This window comes from Lygodium microphyllum, chromosome 2 (genome assembly GCF_053477565.2).
Source record: "Lygodium microphyllum isolate KBCC chromosome 2, Lygodium_microphyllum_v1.1.10, whole genome shotgun sequence".
Taxonomy (NCBI): domain Eukaryota; kingdom Viridiplantae; phylum Streptophyta; class Polypodiopsida; order Schizaeales; family Lygodiaceae; genus Lygodium; species Lygodium microphyllum.
The window spans coordinates 86,201,105-86,220,749 of NC_141136.1; positions in this window are offsets into that span (position 1 = coordinate 86,201,105).

Sequence of the window (19,645 nt, forward strand, 5' to 3'; positions counted from 1 at the left end):
GTACACGAACCGCGTGATCAGGGGCCAACCAGGAGGCCTGAGACAGCTGTGGAAACACAGGGAAAAAGGGGGCCTGCAGAGGAAAAAGAGGGTTTAAAGGGGGGCATGGGAAGGGGGAGGGAATAAGTGTATGGTGGGTAGGGATGAGAAGGGGGGAGTGGGAAAAGGGGGCTTATGGGGGGGTAGGTTGGGTTTCTATGGGGAAGCGAGGAGGGGGGGTTTAAAGGGGTGGTAATGGGGTGGGGCTAGGAAGCGAGATGGGGGAGGGTAAAGGGGGGGTAATGGGGTGGGGGTGCGAGTGGGAGGTAAGGGTGGCAGTGGGGTGAGGAGGGGGGGCACTGGGAGGCGAGAGGGCGATGGCGGGTGGCATTGGGAGCCCAATGGCGGCGGGGGTGGGAGGCTTAGACGTAGCAAGGGCGGGAGCCAGTGGCGGCAACGTGAGCCACAATGGGCGGGGCATTGAGGGTCCACGAGTGGTGACAGTGGGGCAATGAGGGAGAGGAGGAGGAGGATAGGGAGAAGGAGGAGGAGAAGAAGAAGAAGAAGAAGAAGGAGGGTGGGGAGGAGGAGGAGGGGGGGAAGAAAAAGGAGGAGGGGGATGAGGAGAGAGAGAAAGAAGGAGAAAGAAGAACAGGGAGAGTAGGAAATAGGGAAGGAGGAGGGAAGAGAGAGAGAAAGAAGGAGAAAGAAGAACAGGGAGAGTAGGAAATGGGGAAGGAGGAGGGAAGAGAGAGAGAAAGGGGGGTCGGGAAGTGAGAAAGAAAGAAAGAGAGAGAAAGAAAGAAAGGGAGAGAGAAAAGGGAAGAAGGAGAGGGGGGTGAGGGGACGCGGGAGGGTGGTTGGAGGGAGGGATTTTTTTTTGTTTCTTTTTAAAATATAATGTTAAAATTTTTTAAAAATGAGAAGAGAAATGCCCCCCTCTCTTCCCACGTGCGGGCACGGGCAGGGGGTAAAATATTTGCGGTGCTGGGAACGGGGAGCGAATGCATAGTGGACGATGGCATGAACACGACAGGTGCATCAAAAGATGGAAATGAGGGCATTCACATGCAAACCTGCGCAACTTCGGGATGCAAAAATAGACAAAATTTAATTGCAAAAAATCCATCAATCGGAGTGAACTGCAAGAAAAAGGAAAAATATCTGCAACGATGTGTCGGGCAAGCCTATCACATCACCATGCCATTCCTATAGAGACAAAACCCAGTCACGTGATCAAAACCATAAAAACATATCTCAAACAGGGGAAAAAATTTAATACAAAAATATCCATTGGTCATAATGCAATGAACTAAACACAAAAAATGTCCGCATGAATAGGGTGGGCAGGATGGGAAATGTCGAATGCGGTTCTGGAGATGAGAAGGTTCATTTACATGGAAAAAATAGTAAAACACAAATAAAAACGGAGTTAGAAATTAACATGGAGAAATTCGTGCATCGAAACAAAGGGCAATGAAAAGGAAAAATGGCAGGGGATGAGAGTGGAATAGGTTTGTTTGGTCAAAACCCAATTCCAAGGGCTTTAGGGAGCATTCACATGGAAAAGAGAAACAAAAAATCATAAAAACTCACGAAAAAAATAAGAAAATAAAATTGATAGATCGGAACAGGATGGGAAAAAAGGGAAAATCATGCAAGGGGCCAATCCGAACATGGGCTATGCAATCAAAATTCAATTTGGAGGTAAGTAAAGCAGGTTCATATGGAAAAACAGTCAAAATGCACACAAAAAGACCCCGATTTAACATAAAATTTAATAACAGACAAATCGGACATCAGGTAGAGTCGCATAGAAACATGTGAAATGGGCAGAAAATTCTTCAAAAATTAATAACTCAAGATCCCTGGCTCGAAATAAGGGGCTATAAAAAGGAAAAGTACCCAAGTCAAAGGGACAAAAAAGGCTATAAGGTTGGAGGTGGGTGTCGCTTCACCTTCACAGTACCGTCAACATTCACAAACGTCAATTGCTTTTCAACTTCCACTTCACTGATAAATGTCCCACGGACTGCTTCTAGGTAGAGATCTAGGTAGAGATCCACCAACTCCTTCAAGGGGGTGGTCTCCTCTTCTGATAATTCATTGGAACTATTGTCCTCTTTTAATGGAGGCTTAGTTTTTGGAAAGCTGAAATGGTATCGTTGCGGTTTCGGGTTTGGGTTGGAAATGAGTTACTTCTTGGCTCGAAGATTTATCTTCTGAGGATGCATCCAAGAACATCACATAACAAGAACCTTTTGCATTCTGTTGGAGATTTTGTTTGAGCTACCAAACTAGGGGTTGTTGGCAAGGTGCATCGGCATCATCTTCTCTTAGGAAGGGTAACTTTGGGTGACAAGAGCCACTGTTGAAGAAAAACGTATTCTTCTTAATCCATTTCTAATAAAGGCTTTGTGTATGACGTGACTCATTAATCAATCCAAAGGGTGCCATAATCATTCTGTTGATCAAAAAGGGATCTTTTGCTTCTGAGGCTTTAGGAAATTTAGGAACTTCTTCTACATCTCTACCTTTTGCGATTAGGATAGACTCTTCTAGCTCGCTTTCATAATCTTCTTCTGCGTTATTACTTTCGTCCTCATCAAATTCTATTTTTGCCTTTGTGGGGCCTCTGTAAGAGAAGAACAGGTTCCCTCTGTTATGTCTTCTACTTCTGCTTATGCTTTTGTCTCTCTCTCTGTCTTTGCAACTGCCATGTAACTGGGAGAATAGTACATCCATGCTTCTATCTCGCTATCAGAGGTGATTTCAGAAGTCAATTCGGGTTCAGGCAGGAGGTACCCATGGACAAAGACTTTGCTTCTTTCGGTAGTTGGCTTACAATGTTCACCACTATTAGGAACCATGCCTCTGTTTTCTTTGGGAAAGATCTGTATGACGGCCTCTTCATCTCCTGATGTCCAATCTATTACTTCATTGGAGGATTTGGTTACAAATTTGATGGACATGGATCCGTTGCCTTTTTTCCATCCATATAACTTCAACACCACTTTATTGAGTCCTTTGCCTAGGGTTCCTTTGAACCAATCCGTTCTTGCTCTTGCTTCAAAAAGTCAAGGTCTTCCCAACAACAGAGGGTATGAGGTCTCATAGGATTTTGGTTTGACCACCAGATATGTCAGCCAATAATCTCATCCTACAAGGGTTGTCTTCACATATGGGAGAATGCCCAACAGTTTGATTCTCCTTTGGTCTGCCAATCTAATATGCCACTATGTAGGCTACATTCCTTGCAAGTCTAGATCCTTCATTGTCACATCCATCATTATGTTTACTAATGAGCCTCCATCAATCAATGTATCTGTTATTAAGCATCCTTCAATCCATACGCCAATCTTTGGGGTCCTTGGATCTAGGAAGGCATTAGTCACATCTACTTCCTTCATAGTTTTTGAGGGGTTCTATTGGACTTGGTTGCCAAACAAAGGGAGCAATTCTTAGGCTTCTTCTTCTTATCTATATGCTTTTGAATTTCTTTTGATAGCTAGGAGTCAACATTAGCAACTGTCGGAATGTTAAGTTTTGTTTAAAAGTGTCTAGGTCTTTGACCAAATCATATTCTTTGATAGGATCCACAGGATTTTCCAATCGGCTGGGGAATGGGCCCACGCTCACTTTTATCTTCCCTTTTTCTTCTAGGAGCGGCATGTTCTGCACTTGTTCTCCATGAGTAGGTACTTTGATATCCTCTATCTCCCAGACCTCTAGCCCTACCTTTGCAACTATCTTTGCGGCTCTCTGTAGCTATGTAGTGCTCTATACTATATTATTATGTACTGCACTATTTTGTTTCTCCCTAGAAAGGTTGAACTTCATAGTCTTGGCAGAGGGAACATTCTCTTTTGGAACTATGGGTTCCCCTTTCTTTACATGCGTTATTGTAGCAACTTTCAATTCCACTAAATTGGACTCAGATTCTTAAGTCTTCTGTTGGGCATCAGGAGTAGCTTTCACAGGAGCTCAACTTGTGCAGTATGGCCCTCTCCCTTGCATGGACTACATAAGGGCTTCTAGTCCATAGACCTTCTAGGGTTTGGACAGTTTGGTGAGATATGACCCTTTTCTCCACATCTGTAACACTTTGCTTCCGATCTCTGGCCACCACCACGACTGTCATCCTCTGTAACTCTAAGAGAGGGAAATCTCCTTGTACCAAAATTAGGACCGAACTCCCTAGGATTTGGTCCAATGTCATGTGTTGTCATTTTGGATTCTAGCAAATTGAATCTTGCAGCCTCATCTTTCTTTCTTCTTTTGTGCATCTCTTTCAGAGAGTAGATATCTTCTATATGGTTCTTCCTAAAAGAGTATGAATAGAAGGCTCTAGGAATGGTTGGTTTTGGAGTACATTCAGTGGATAAATGTCCCGCTTGATGGCACTTTGCACACCATGTATTAGAACGCATCACATCCCTCCCATCTCCTGCAAGAGTGGATATATTGGCAGTATTTACCTTCAATGTCTGTAACTATTCTGTAATCACATCCATAAGCTCTTTCTTGATACTTGCGACTGAGTTGGATAGGTAATCCTTCATATTTTCATCTCCTGGAGTACTTGTAGTAGGGTTTTGGGAAGCTTCTGTGATTACTGCATACACTAGTTGGGTTGATCCAGAGGGTCCTCTTTTCTGGTTCTGATTCATAGCTCCTATTGAGACTTGGGATTGTTGATGCCAGTTGGTAGGGTTCCACTATTGTTGAGTCGCCATTGGAGGAACTGTTTGAGGCCAATGTTGTTGTGGTTGAACCACCATTTGAGGCACTGTCATTTGCGGTCACTGTGGATTAGGTGCACTATACTGTAGCACTGCTTGCATATAGGGATAGGGGTAGAAGTAGGGGTAGGAAACTGTCCCTGGGACTGCATTTGGTGGGTATACCATTCTTGGCATGGGAGGAGGTAGGACTCCTCTTCCTGAGGCCCTTGACAACCTTGCTTCAACTTCGTCGTCATACAGTCTTGCACCTTCCACTATAGCTTGCAAATTGACTAATAGTCTTCTCAATTCCACAAACTTTCAAACTTCTAGTTGTAGGCCTCTAAGGAAAACTCCCTTTTTCTGGATGCCTTCATCCAAATGATGGTTGGTCCATCTCTTCAATATGGATTCCATTCATGAGACATAATCTTCTACTCTTTCTCCAAAGGACTAGCTTAGGTTCATGAACTCCTCTTATATCCGCTCTTCAAAACTTTCATGCCTAAATTTAGTCATGAAGAAAGCCAACTTCAGGTCGTCCCATGTGCCAAAAGTTCATGCTGCTTATCTCTCATACCACAGAAACGTCGTGCCTTTGAAAGTAGCGGGAAATATTGCTAACCAATGCTCAAGGGTTATGGCATTGTTAGCCACACATGCTACCATAAACTCTGTACTCTCCCTTAAAAATGGGCAATGGGACTACATTTGCTAGCATGTCATCATCAATATTTCATGGACAGATTTGACTAGGAAGGGGACCTTGAGTCGCCATGGGGACTTTTATAAAGAGTACTTTTTAGGCGTCGAAGGAGGCTTCTCGTTATCGGCCTTGATTTTTGCCTTCTCTCTTCTCACATACCTCTGGACTCGTTTTAGTGCTTGCCTCTTTATTGCATCATTCATTAGGAGATTGGCTCCAACCAGTTGGTCAGTACTCAACATAACAGAATTAGAGGGGACTTCAGTCTTTGTGGGTCCCTTTGGCCAACATTTCTTCTACTTCCTGATTTTCTACATCTCTAAATTCAGCTTTCAAACCACTACATAGACGAAGATATTTCGTTCTGAAGGTATCAAAACTCATTCTTTTGAGGATCGTTGTTGTGCCATCATCATAGTAATGCCAGCTTTTGATGGTTTCGATAGCGTATGTTGTGAAAAATACTCTGTCTACCAACTTCCAGTGGGTTGCTAAATAATTGGACAAACAGGAGATTGTTAGTGCACGATGCATCCCACATGTCCTACTGTTGAGCATCCATGAACAAATTCCCACTCTTTTCTTTCTTATTTTCGTGAATCTCCACTGACCATAACTCGTGAAGCTTCTTCACGGTCTCCCACTTAATGATATTTGGAAAATTCTCAATGAATGCCAGATCTTCCATGGATGGCCATTCTCTCTGTTTTTGCACACCACCAAGATGCACGTTTCTGTTGCTTCAACAAAAATAGAAAATAGTCCACAACATAGAGCCTGCATCATGATGGTAATATGTTTTCACCATTGTGGGATGAACTTCTTGTGAAAAGTGGATTTGGCAATGAGAATCTCCAATTTTTCAATGGTAGAAGAAACTTTGCAAACATCCATTGAATTCTTATTTTCTTGGCAATGTCATTTCCTTCATTTTCAACCTCTTCTAATGCTTGTTGATGGCAGCTTTCCCCGGCTGCGCACCAAAAACATAGAGCCCAAAAATAAATACCAATGAAATAGGGATTCTACTGCAAGAAAAACTATCTTGTATCATCAACAACCATCTTTTTCATATTGTATATGATCTCAACAAATAAAACAACACCAAGAATAAGAAATCTTCACTCTGTCGTAGCGCGCAGGGTTGAAGGTCACCACATGGGTTTGGCAAGAGAAGAATGTATGGGGGTTCAAGAGCTTAGACTCCGGAGATGGTGGGTTGAAGGTCACAAGCCAAGTTCTTGCAAGTCAAAGGTATAGGTGATTTATATCTTGATACTCTTTCTTCAACAAGAATTTTGTGTGGAGTTTTACATGTCCAAGATCTACAAAGGAATCTTCTTTCAGTTGCAAGACTTGTGGATCTTGGTCTCTTTGTCTATTTTGACCATACCAAGTGTTGCATTGAGAAAGATGGCCAAACCATAGCTATTGCTCCTCAAAATGGTAATATTTTTTAGTTATGTTTAAATGAAGATATTATAAATGTTATTACAGCTCCTAGTGATCTTAACAGCAAAATATGGCATCATCGCTTTGTTCACTCTGATTTTTCAAAGCTTGTCAATCTTTAATGGGTGACCTTGTTCAAGGTATGTAATTCAAAGCTCATCCTCATATGGGTATTTGTGAATATTGTGCACTTGGAAATCATTTTTGCAAACCCTTTTCCCTTTCCACTACTGCTCATTCTAGAGATTTGCTTGATCTTATTCACACTAACATTTGTGGACCTTTTCCTCCATCAAAATCTCAATATCGGTATTTCATAACTTTTATTGATGACCTCTGAAGATACACCATTGTTTTTCTCTTGCGACACAAATCTTAAGTTTTATTATCTTTCAAGTGATATCAAAAAGCTGCAGAACTTCATACTAGTCGTCGCATCAAGAAACTTTGATGTGATAATGGTGGATATTACATTTCAAATTATAACTCTAATAGACAAAAATGTGTATAAAATAATACCATCCTCTATGCTGATCAAATCACCAATTTGATGCTTCCATTGGCTTCAAAAGGGGGGTAAAATACCAGTACACCTGGCTAAAATTCTGCCAGATCACTCCATCTGCCCCTTCAGAGTGCTGTTCACTGCCTAAAAACAGCGATCATGCGTTGCACGATTTTGTCAATCTCTCTTTTTACATAAAATCCTTTCAAATTGACTGAAAGCTACATGCTTTCTTTTACATGTCATCCTAATCTAGAATTTTTCTATAGTTTTATGGATTTTTACAAGAGATAATATCTAGAATATCAAAAATTGGCTAAAAACTTATCCAAAAAAACCAATATTTGAACCATGGACACTAACACTAATGCCTAAAGTGGTATTGGCTCTCTAAATCTAAAAGGAAGCCACACTCTAGATTTTTTTATACGGTGTGCGTGTAGTGGCACGACATCCACCCCCTCCTAACCTGCACATCCTCTGGCATGTGCCAAAGTCTTATGGATTTGTAGTGTCAGAAGAAGTATCTTCTACCATGTCAATGTCTTCATCTTCTGTCGCTTCTTCTTTCTCTATGTCTTCATGCTCTTGAATTATATTCAAGTCTTCTAACTCATATGTTGAACTTTCTCTTCGTTTGAAGAGCTTCATTCTTTTTCCAGCCACACGGGTATCTTTATGTTGGTCCCATCCAATTCAGCCAATGAATATGTGGCATTGTCATGAATGACCTTTACCACATACGAGCCAAACCAATGCTTTACCATCTTCTTAGAAGCACTGTATTGATTGTCTAGGCTGCTGTCATAGATAAACACCATTTTCTTGAATTTCTCTTGGCTGAAGTTGATGCCACTTATCAAATATTCTTTTTTTCTTTAGTCTTGCTATATTTAGCTTCTCAATAGGTATTTGAACATCTTCAGGCCTTCTTTCTAGCTGCCATATGCACAAAGTCGGCAACTCTTCTCTACTGATGCCTTCCTCCCAAGGTAGAAGACTCCATGTGAGAATAGATTCTTCAATTGGCATAATTGGTTGTTTTCCATACATAAGTGTAGCTGGCATATAGCTATCACTGAACTGTGAGTAGTTCGGTCAGCCCATAATGCAAAAGGTAGCATTTTAGGCCATTCTTTGATCTTTCCTCTACAAGACTTTGCTAGAGCTTTGAAAATAGATTGATGACCTCTCTCACTCTTTCCATTTCCTTCAGGATTGTAGGCTGATGTCAAAGCCAACTTGATACCCAATTAAGCAAAGAAGTTGCGTGCCTCATCAGCATCCAATTCTCCTCTATCTGCAGTTACTTTACCCACACAACCATATCTGCAAAACACATCTTCAAGCAAAAAAAGACAAACACCTTGAGTGGTCTTGGATAGTAAGGCTTTGCCTTCAACTTGATTGGTTAGATCCTCTCTTGCAAGCACTAAATACCGAATATTCCATATTCCTATAGGCATGGTTACAAGAACAATAACCCATCTATAATGTATAGTCAAGGGATAAGTCGGTTGTAACCCATCTCGATGCTTGACCATAGAGTACATCTGACACACATAACAAGTTTCAACAAAATGCGCTATGTCCCGATACATGTTTTGCCACAAATATTTTTCTTTGACTTTACTAAAGATTCCCCATATGCCTCTATGGCCAGCCCACAAGCTTTCATGAAATTCCTTCATTACCTGTTGTTACAATCTTTTGTTACCTAAAACTCGGATAGGCGCTCCTTTCTTCTTCTTTGTGTACTTCCATAGATGTCCTTCTTTAAGAAAAAAACCATAATCTTTCCTCTTGATATGCTTGAACTCCTCATCAATCCAAGTCTCCTTCTTCTTCATTGTGCTCAAATATTGGCCGATCTTCAGCCAATCTTCCTCATAATCTTCTTCAAGGAAATGAACTAGAACTTTAGCAATGCAATGAGCATGTTGGCTTCTAGTTGACCACCCTGTTGTTTTCAGCTTTGGACCAGTATATGCAGTAACTAAAAATGTATTTTCAACAGCCATGGAATGAAATTTAACAAGTATAGATTCTTCAGCTTCATCTTCTTCCATAATCTCTTCTTCATTGTCATATATTGCACATGATAGTATGTCAACACAATTGGATTCACCTTTCCTGCAATATGCTTTAATTTTGGGGTTCAGAGATTTAATATATGCAATCCATCTTAGCATAGCAATGTTGGGTGTAGAGAAATTGGAAATCATGCCCAAGAGTGGAAGACAATCAGTTTCTACCACTATGAAAGCACCTATAAAGTATTCACGATCACACTTTAATGTTGTTACAACTCCCCACAATTCCCTTTTTACTTGTGCATACCTTCTTTGATGCTCATTGAGAACTTTTGCTCCAAAATGAATTGCATACCTGTTACCTTCAAGATCCTCTTGGCCAACATCCCATCCTATCCCAATGATGGGACTTGTATCCATAGTAAGGATGATGGGTTGACCATTTGAATAATTAGCCCTTTTGAGAGTGGGGGTTGAAATAAAGAGCTTCTTTAATTTACGCATAGTGAGAGTATGCACATTACCCCAAGAGAATCTTTGACATTTTCTTAATAATTGGTAAAGATTTTTGGCTACATGAGCAAAAGGTGGTATCCATATGAGATAGAATACGCATGCGTCAAGAAATCTTCTTACTTTTGAAACATTTGTACATTTTTCTTGCATTTTGTTGATGGCATCTATCTTGATTGGCGAAGGTTTGCATCCATAGGGGCCACATAGATGACCGACCACTAGGACTTCTTCTACTCCAAAAATTGACTTAGCTCGAGAAAGGGTAAGATGTATCTCTTCTAGCCTTGTTAAAATCATGTCACAATCATGAATACAAATGTCATGCAACCATCTTTGTCAAGCTCCTCATTCTTTTCATTGACTTCACATCCCTTGATAGGTACATCATCAAGAAATGGAAGAGTAAGTTGTGGAATAAAGTCCCTTAAGACTTTGTGCATGGCATTCATCATATGGGATACAGAGTTTATTGCACCTTGTGGTAGAGTGCATATGCAGACCAATCCAAGAGGTGTCTCCATTGTGGTAATGTCTCCGCTTTCTGGCCATATCCTGAATATAGGTTGCCCATAGAATAAATTTCTCAACTACAAAAGCTTCAGCAAATTCATCAACAATTGGACTCGAACCAACATTTCAAATTGTGACACGATTAATAGGCTATAGATCTTGAGTGAATCGTAAAGATACATTTTTCTTGGGCACGATAAACCATCGGTTTGAGTAAGGTGCTGAAGAAGGTTCTAAAATCTTCATTTTTATCTTCTCATTTAGAAGTTCGAATAATTTGAGCAAATGTGCCCTTGGAATAGGAATAGGCTTGAGGTTCCAAGGCACATGTGGGACCGTAAAAATAACTATAGGAGCCACAATATTTGGATCTGCACAACCTATTTCACTTGGCTGAAATACAAAAGCTTTTCCATGTTTCATTAGCATTTTCATAAAAGAGTGGTTTTCAACCGACAAAAGGAAAGAATTTTCACCTATTTTGAGCTCTTTTATACTTTTAGATGTGAACTTTTGACCAATGTTGGAAGGATCACAAAAACTTGGCTGATTTGTTGCCCTATCAGCCAGCCCTTCACTTTCAAGAGGCAGTGGGACTGCCATAGGCTTGACTTTCTTATCCACTATCTTGTATTTTGTCTCCACTTGCGCTTTAGCCTTATTGAGTAAACTAATGTCTTCCTACTCAACAAATCTTGAATTGTTTGATAAAAATCCAATGTACATACTTCTATGGATTGATTTTCAGCCTACATTTCTCTATGAGCAGCTGCATATATTTCATCCAATGTGTCAATAGTAATCAGTCCAAAAGCCCGAAATATCTTCATTTTCAACCATCATGTCATAAGTTTTCAGCTCCCTTTTTACATGACATAAGTATTTTATTTCAGCTTTAGTCATCACTGGAAGAGACTATTGGCTGTACATACATACATATTTTCTAGAGACATGATTTCTATAGAATAAGGAGGTTCAATCTTTTTACATGACACACTACCATAGCCTCCTTTTATAGCAGTGCAGCCCAAAAACCCCTGAATTCTTGGGCATTAGGAGATATAAGATAATCATGCAGTTGATCTCTGTTTCAATGATGGTTGACACACACAGTAAGAAATGGGACAGCTTGTTCATTATCATTGCTTCGGATTTGAGTATATAAAGAACCATCATCAAGAGCTTTTGTTTCCAAGCGGGCTTCAGAAATGTAAGATTGCCCAAGAATGATAGGGTAACTACAAGATTCTTGAATAAAAAAGTAAATATTATATTTTATGTATCCAATAGTTACCTGCACATTAGGACGTGCAGCATATAACTCTCTAGAAGAGTTGTTTACAGCTCTCATTCGCCAACCTGGATCAATATCTATAGGCCATCCGCCACTTTCATAGAGACTCCTTGCATTGACGCTTATCTCTGAGCCATGGTCTAAGAGTGCAATGCATGGTGTTTCTTTTTCTCCAATTTTTATAACTATCTCCATTGTTTCTCTTTCCCAATGCGTATGGGAGTAGTGACTGCTTGGAATGAACCGAGCCTCTTTCTCCTCATGCATGTGCTGTAGACGACCTTCTTTTTTAGAGGTGGATTGCCCAACTAGTTTGGACCAACTGACCATTACATTTTCAGCTTTCACTTCTTTAATTTTTGCATTCATGCTTTCTTTATCTTCAGCTACAATTAATTCTTTAACTGCTTCAAGATGAACTCCTAGGGAAGTCAACTTCTCTTCATCTTGCACAAAAACTCGAAGAACTTGCAAAAAAGCATGCACTATTTCTTCAGCTTTATCACCAACATATTGTCTTTTCATTTTGATTACATTAATAATTACATCATGGAATTCATGTTTGGCAATTCCAAGAATTTCGCCTAAGGCAAATTTAATTTTGCTTCCCAGAATTCGTTCTTCTAGGACTCGTTTGAGATTGGTTACAGATTCTATGTCAGATTGCAATTTGTAGCTTGGCTACTTGCCTTTCTTCTTTCCTTCGGTCTTCTTTGTTTGTGGTACATTTTCCATCTCTTGATCTGGCATTATATTTTCAACAAGCTTTGGTTGTTCAGGTGTTCTTCTAGTTACCCGTTTTGGAAGGCCAGAAGAGGAAGGCCCTGGTTCATCTTCTCTTCTTCTCTTTTCTTCAATCAAGACTTCTTTATGATTGACGTCAACCAAATGTGCAAATGCGGAAAAAGAATCTATCAGTTCTTTCTAACTAGTTATTCCTCGAATGCACTGACTGGTGTTAGCCAAATCTTCTTTGGCTACTTTAGCACGTTCCATTTGATCTAGTGCCTGCATCCATACTTTAGATTGCACATTATCTTTACATGCTTTCAAACTTGATTTAGTTGGCTCAATTTGCAGCCCATAGGTAGCTACATCAATTCCTGCATATGCATTCTTTACAGCTAAATCTTCAAATCTTTTATTTATTCCACCATTGCCAAAATTTGGCTCTAGTGGAAGATCAGTTTTAGCTTCATGAAAATTTTCATCTTTTCAAAAGACGAGCTTCTATGCTTTAGCCTCACGGAAGGTAGAACACTCCCTCTTGTCATGTTGTTGGTTGTCGCACCAAATACAGTGCCTCTTAAAGCCTTCTCTCATGGGTCTTTGAGTTGATGATTGTCCTCATTCTTCAACTTTGACATCTAACTTCTCTACCTTGGAACTAATTTCTATAAGATTCAGATGAAGGTCACACATGCTTTTAATGAGCTCATCTATAGGTCACGCATGCTTTTAATGAGCTCATCCATGACATCATTTTTAGAAGGAACAGAAGAAGAAAGAGTTGGTTGATTAGTCAAAGGAATAGGGGATTTTGAAGGTGAAACAAACTCCATCAATGAAGTTGTTGAAGTTGAAGTAGAACCCAATCTTAGTTGCATCCGCTCTCTTCGAGCAACCATGTTAACTGCATTAGTAACATTTATCCATGCAGTCTTGACTCTTGACTTGGAGGTAGCATCTTCTAGGCGATTAGCAAGCTTCTCTTGCAGAATGGGATCTGCAGTCTTAAGGAATAATTCAATCTTCTGACCTTTCATACTTTGTTAGTCTTCAGCATCAAGTTGTCCAAATTTATTTTCAAACTCATGGTATAAAGGCGCAATTGCAACTAAACCTTTGTTGGGTTTCTCAACTCCATCAGTGAAACTTTTCTTCATCATTAGGCCAAAGTCTTCTAAGAAGAATTCTTTGCATATGGCTTTTTTGAATGCATCCCAATCCGCATCTTGCTAAAGAAGTCCATGGATTCTTTCTTGAAGGCCATGCTTGGCTAGTCTGGCAAAATAAAAATAGAGACATTTTGACCATTAAATTGTTTTAATTCCCACCCAACTTCCTCTAGGGCCTTGATAGCTATGGAATCAATCTTCTCTTCATCTTGCCTTTGTTGTTGTTGTTGTAACATTTGGATTTGTCGTTGGTAAGTCTGTTGTAGTATGCACACCAATTGTTGTAGAGTATCCCCTGAAGAATCACCCATCTTGGAGTTCTCTTACACCGACCTTCATGCAGGTTCACCAATGTCGAAGCGCATAGGGTTGAAAGTCACCATAGGGGTTTGGCAAGAGAAGAATGTATGGGGGTTCAAGAGCTTAGACTCCGGAGATGGTGGGTTGAAGGTCACAAGCCAAGTTCTTGAAGATAAGAGACAACAGGGTAAAAGTAGATTCAGAGAGAGGAGTAGACGGAAGAGAAGGGGTTCAAAGAAATTGAAGACGTAGAAGAATACCCAAAAAAAGAATTACAAAATGTAGAAGAATACTAACAGAGATAAAGACTTCCAGTTTCTTTCAGCATTATGAGAAGATATAACTCTAATAGACAAAAACGTGTATAAAAAAATACATTTCTCTATGCTGCTCAGATCGCCAATATGATGCTTCCATTGGCTCCGAAAGGGAGGTAAAATACTAGCACATCTGAATTTTGCCAGATCACTCCTTCTTCATCTCCCCCTTCGGAGTGTTGTTCACTGCCGAAAAACAGCGATCGTGCATTGCGTGATTTCATCAATCTCTCTTTTTACATAAAATCCTCTCAATTTGGCTGAATGCTACATGCTTTCTTTTACATGTCATCCTAATCTAGAAGTTGTCTATAGTTTTATAGATTTTTACAAGAGATAATATCTAGAATATCAAAAATTGGCTAAAAACTTACCCAAAAAAATCTAATATTTTGAACCATGGACACACACACACACACTCTCTCTCTCTCTCTTTCTCTCTCTCTCTCTCTCTCTCTCTCTCTCTCTCTCTCTCTCTCTCTCAATCAATCAATCAATCAATCAATCAACCAATAATACATCATCTCCTTACTACAATAATCAATAATCACTCATAATAATCCTTCTTTGGTCGTGGATGCCCCTTCCAAAAGGTGTGTCTGATATGAAAGTTCACCAAAGCCACTATAGTGACTCTTCACAATTCATCACTGTCACTTCACTCCAGTCTTCTCTTGAGTCATCAGCAACTGCTTCTTCCACTTCCTTGAGCTCTTTTGAACTTGCATTCACCACTTTCCAAGGCTAGAAAACTTTCCCAAAGTCATACATACATTCCACATAACACTTACAGAGGCATACAGAACAAAACAAGAACAAGAATAATGGCTGTATAGAAGCTCTACAGAGGGTTGTAGAAGGTCAACAGAAAGCATCAAAACCACATAACTCATACTAAAACCATTCCAAACTATCAAAAAACATTCAATGAACTTTCAAACAACCTCAACCTTCATCAATCATTACTCCATGCTTCATATGGAAGATAAACATAACAAAGTAGAAGCTAAATAGAAGCTATTAGAATCAATCAGAACCTCAATAGAACCTATCAGAACATTATAGAGCCTCATATCTCTACTAAAAAACATCATGATCTTCCAAAAAATAATCAACCTCATCCAAAAAACTCTCAAAAACTTCCAAAACAATCAAGCATCATGTACAATCCTTCAAAAATCAACCATTCAGCCTCAAGAACAACAAAAATCAACCAAAAAACCAAGTCATTTTAGCATTCAACAAGGATATCGATCCCCATTGGCTACACTGCATGGGGACAATATAATAATGGTCATAGAAGAATATTCCATTCTATGCAAGCTCTGTCTTCTTTCTACCTTTGCACATCTCTTCTCCAATCAAGCCATGCATCACATCAACAATAGACTCGATTGATTTCCATTCCTCAAGATTAGAGGGATAGACATCGACAAGACAAATGAACAAATGTTATAATGAAAAACCTTAAACCAAGATTTAAAAAATAAATACTTTAAGAATAAAATACTTATAATTTGGTTTATGCATTGGAAGTTATTGGAAGATGATGAATATATATCTAGCATGTATGATGGTGATGGCTTGTCTTATACAAATACGTTGGTTGAATTTTTTCCTATGCTAAAATCTAAGCAAAATCCCAAAAATAGAATGATACGTGTATATTCTTCGTATGTGTATTGGGTGATACAAGATTTTGTGATGTAGGAAGGTCTATCCTCTAATGAAAGGGATAAAGCTAAGGTGGATATAAAGTATAAGATTGTGGATAAAGAACTAAAGTCAATTGCATTACTATTGCCTCTAGATAGTGAGGAGATGATTGAGTTGGCTTGTTGTCAGTTAAATTTAAGAGATCCATAGAAGGTTGTCACATGTTTACTACAAATTCTCTCAAAGAGCTAAAAATTAGATGTAAGAGTTTCTTTTACATATAGAGAAGCAATGTTTTAAGGAGATATGGTCTAGGCATAGTAGGGATTTTTTGTTTTAGCCACATGAGAGTAGCTATGTGGATCCAAGTATTATTGTACCTATGGCCATTTTTACTATTCCATATGGACCATGGAACTTGTGGCCAATTGCAATGCCCAAGGCTAATTTGCATACGCTGATTGGTCTCTTGAATGAAGATCTCAAGATGGGATTTCAAAGCCTTCCTCAGCTTTGACTTTAACATGTGGTTCATAGTGCTCAAGAAAAATGGGACTTTGAAACCCATTTAGGATATGTAATTAATCAATAAAGTGACCATCAAGAATGTAGGAGTAGGTCATGTTATTGATGAGTTTGCATAGGACTTTGCTCAGAGAGCAATATAATCCATTGGAGACTTATACTCTAGTTATGATTATGAGTTCCAAAGAAATTGAAGATAAGTATCTTACTACCATGAAGACACCATTGGGATTAGTGCACATGTATACTCTATTGCATGTTGCAATGAATTTTGTTTCTCACATGATGAATTTAATGAATAAAATGTCAAGGAACTACATAGCTCATCTTGTGCACTTTTTGGATGACCTGCCAAAATAAAATAGTGTGCAAATGAGAATAAACATGAGGAATTGAATGAGCAGGGATCGGAAGATTTATTATTGTGATCATATTATTGAATGTGAAAATATATTGGCTAGACTACAAGAGGTGAATCCTAGTCTTTCAAGTCATAAATCAATCTTTGCGAGGAATAAAGGACTCATAGCTATGGAATTTCTTTGAGAGTTTGAAAGAAAATTTGAGCAATTAGATATTACACCGTAGCAAGCTCTTGAACCCTAAAAATTTGAGATGTTTTTGTAGGTTGTAGATCTTGCTTTGTGAGAAAAGATGGATGATCTATTAGAAGATCAATCTACTAGAAGGGGGCTTAAAATTGAATGGTGGTATGTCAAAGATACTATAAATGCACTTGTTAGAAGAAGAAAAAGATTGCATGTCAGGGTCTTGCCTATTACTTCTAGCAAGTTTGGTGAAACTATAGTTAAGTTGGCTGTATCTATGATTGTTCCTAAGGTTGAAGTTGTTAATTTGATAAAAAAAGAGGATGTTATGTATGACTTGGTGAAGGGAATGCATGATCTACATTTGAAGGTAGCACAATTGGATGGGAAGGGTAGATAACAACCTCTAAGCCTTTGCATGAGGGCTTTGTGCATAGATGCATGTGGTGTGAGAGCCCTTAGTATTATGAGAGGTGTGACTGTGATTCACACCATGATGCATTAGAAAGCCAAGTTATCTTTTAGAAGGATGGAAAAATCCATGCACAAGAGAGTCGTTTACCTCTTTCTTTGAACTTTGGAAAAGGGGATGTACAAAAATTCTTAGTAGAAATGGCTACTTGAAATGCTTATGCAACAATGCATGCTGTTACCTTTGGTTTGCAAATAGAGAAGATAACTAAAAAGGTTATTGCTATCTAAAAAGCCAAAATATGCTCTCCCACAATGTGCACAATTGAAAAGAGCAAAGTTTGAAAGGATGAATCGACTCATGTAGGGAGAAATGTCCATGGAATGATTGGTTCAAACTCACAAATGGACTCTTTCGCATTGTATGTGTACTTAGCCTTGGTTCATAATATAGATATGATTATAAAATATCAGAGAAAAATAGATGAAGACGCTATAGGGTCATCAAAGGGGGTGACATAAAGAAGTTATGAGAAGTCAACGACTACATTCTAGCCTACTCCTAAAAATATATTGGAGGATGTAGCACAAGAAAGGAAGTAGGATGGGAAATAGGTTGGGAAGAAAAGGGTAAGTAGGCAGGCTATAAGTTGTTGTCTCATATAGAAACTACAATAGATCTCAAAAGAGTGTTTGAAGAGCGGTTTCTTAACAGCAGGGTGGAGTTCACACATGGGGATGTTATTGGCATTGCTAAGCATGAATTTCAATTAAATCATTGAAACAATAATGAGGAAGAGATAGTTTCTTAGTGCTGCAGTTAATGCTTTGATGTAAGTAGAAGAGGAGCCCAATTTACAAGTCATATGGTGTCAAAGTGTGTAGGATTGAAGGCCTAACCACAAGGGTTTAGGATAGAAGGGATACAAAGATTAGGGAGAGAAAGAATTAAAAGAAAGAAATTTTATGAACTATCAGAGCCCAAACATACCAATTGAAGACTAATCAAATCCTTTTTATTGATATCGTGTAAAACAAGTCAAGGCCGATGCATGCATTACAAGAAGTAACAATACAAAGCCTTAGGATGGGATGATTACCTAAAACCTATGAGTCAATAGTTTAGAAAATAGCATGCCATAGATCAAATCCATACTATATATAAGCTCTAAGCATTCACATAGGCTTCAAAATTCATGTTTTATTCATGCATCTATGTGGCATGAGTTTGCTCCTACCATCTTGCAATACGAATCATTGAACCCTATCAAATCCCTATATGGGTACCAAAATACCACTTCATCCCTAAAATTACTATTAATTACAAGATTAGATAATGACTCATATACTATTTCGAATTCTCCTAAAACTTAGTCTCAAACAGGGGCAAACCATTTCCCAATTATAAGAAGTGATATGCATCTAAGAAGTGACCTAGGAATCACTATTAAGCTCAAAAACTCTATGGCTAGCAAGGTACCCTATGCTTTTCACTACTATAACCTATTATTTACAGCTTGAAGAAGCTTCATATCCCTCATGTGATAGCCAAAAATAATTCCTAAAGGATAGGGGACATTCATCTTTGCTCTTGAGTGATAAAGCAAGGAGTTCCATGTGAAGATTGAAGGAGAATAGCCACAACACTCATGCCCTATTCTTGGCATAACACTCCTAAAACTCCTCTCTTCATTCCCATACCATGCATGAAGGTCTAAAAGATATTTAGCCCTAAGATCTCATCAAGAAGCTGGATTATTCAAGAGCTATAAGCCCCTCCCCCCTTTCTCTTAATCATGTGCACCTTGTGCTTATATATTTTTGCACCAGATTTTCCATGTCAATAGCCGCTCCCATATATGATTACCTTTAGCCCTTTCAAAGGCTCCGAAAGATGGTCATTCAAGTTTCTCTTTTACACTAACTCAAGCCACTTGTAAACCTCCACTTACCCAAATTCCAAATCGACTTGTCACTTTGCCCTCTTCTAGGCATGTACAACACTTATCATTGTACTCACAGCTTGGAATTCCCATCTCAAAATGTCTTGTATGCATTCTATCAAGCTCATCAAGATACAACTTTCCTTTTGCTTTCATACCGTGGACTTAAATTCTTCTGAAAATGGGTTGATTATGAGAAAAGTGCATGTGTTGATTTGAAGAGGATTGATGTTATAAATTAGCAAGATAAGGGTAGAAATAATTATATGGCGATTGAAATTTTAATTATTTGTAATAATACTCATCATATGGGAGTTATGCAAATGCA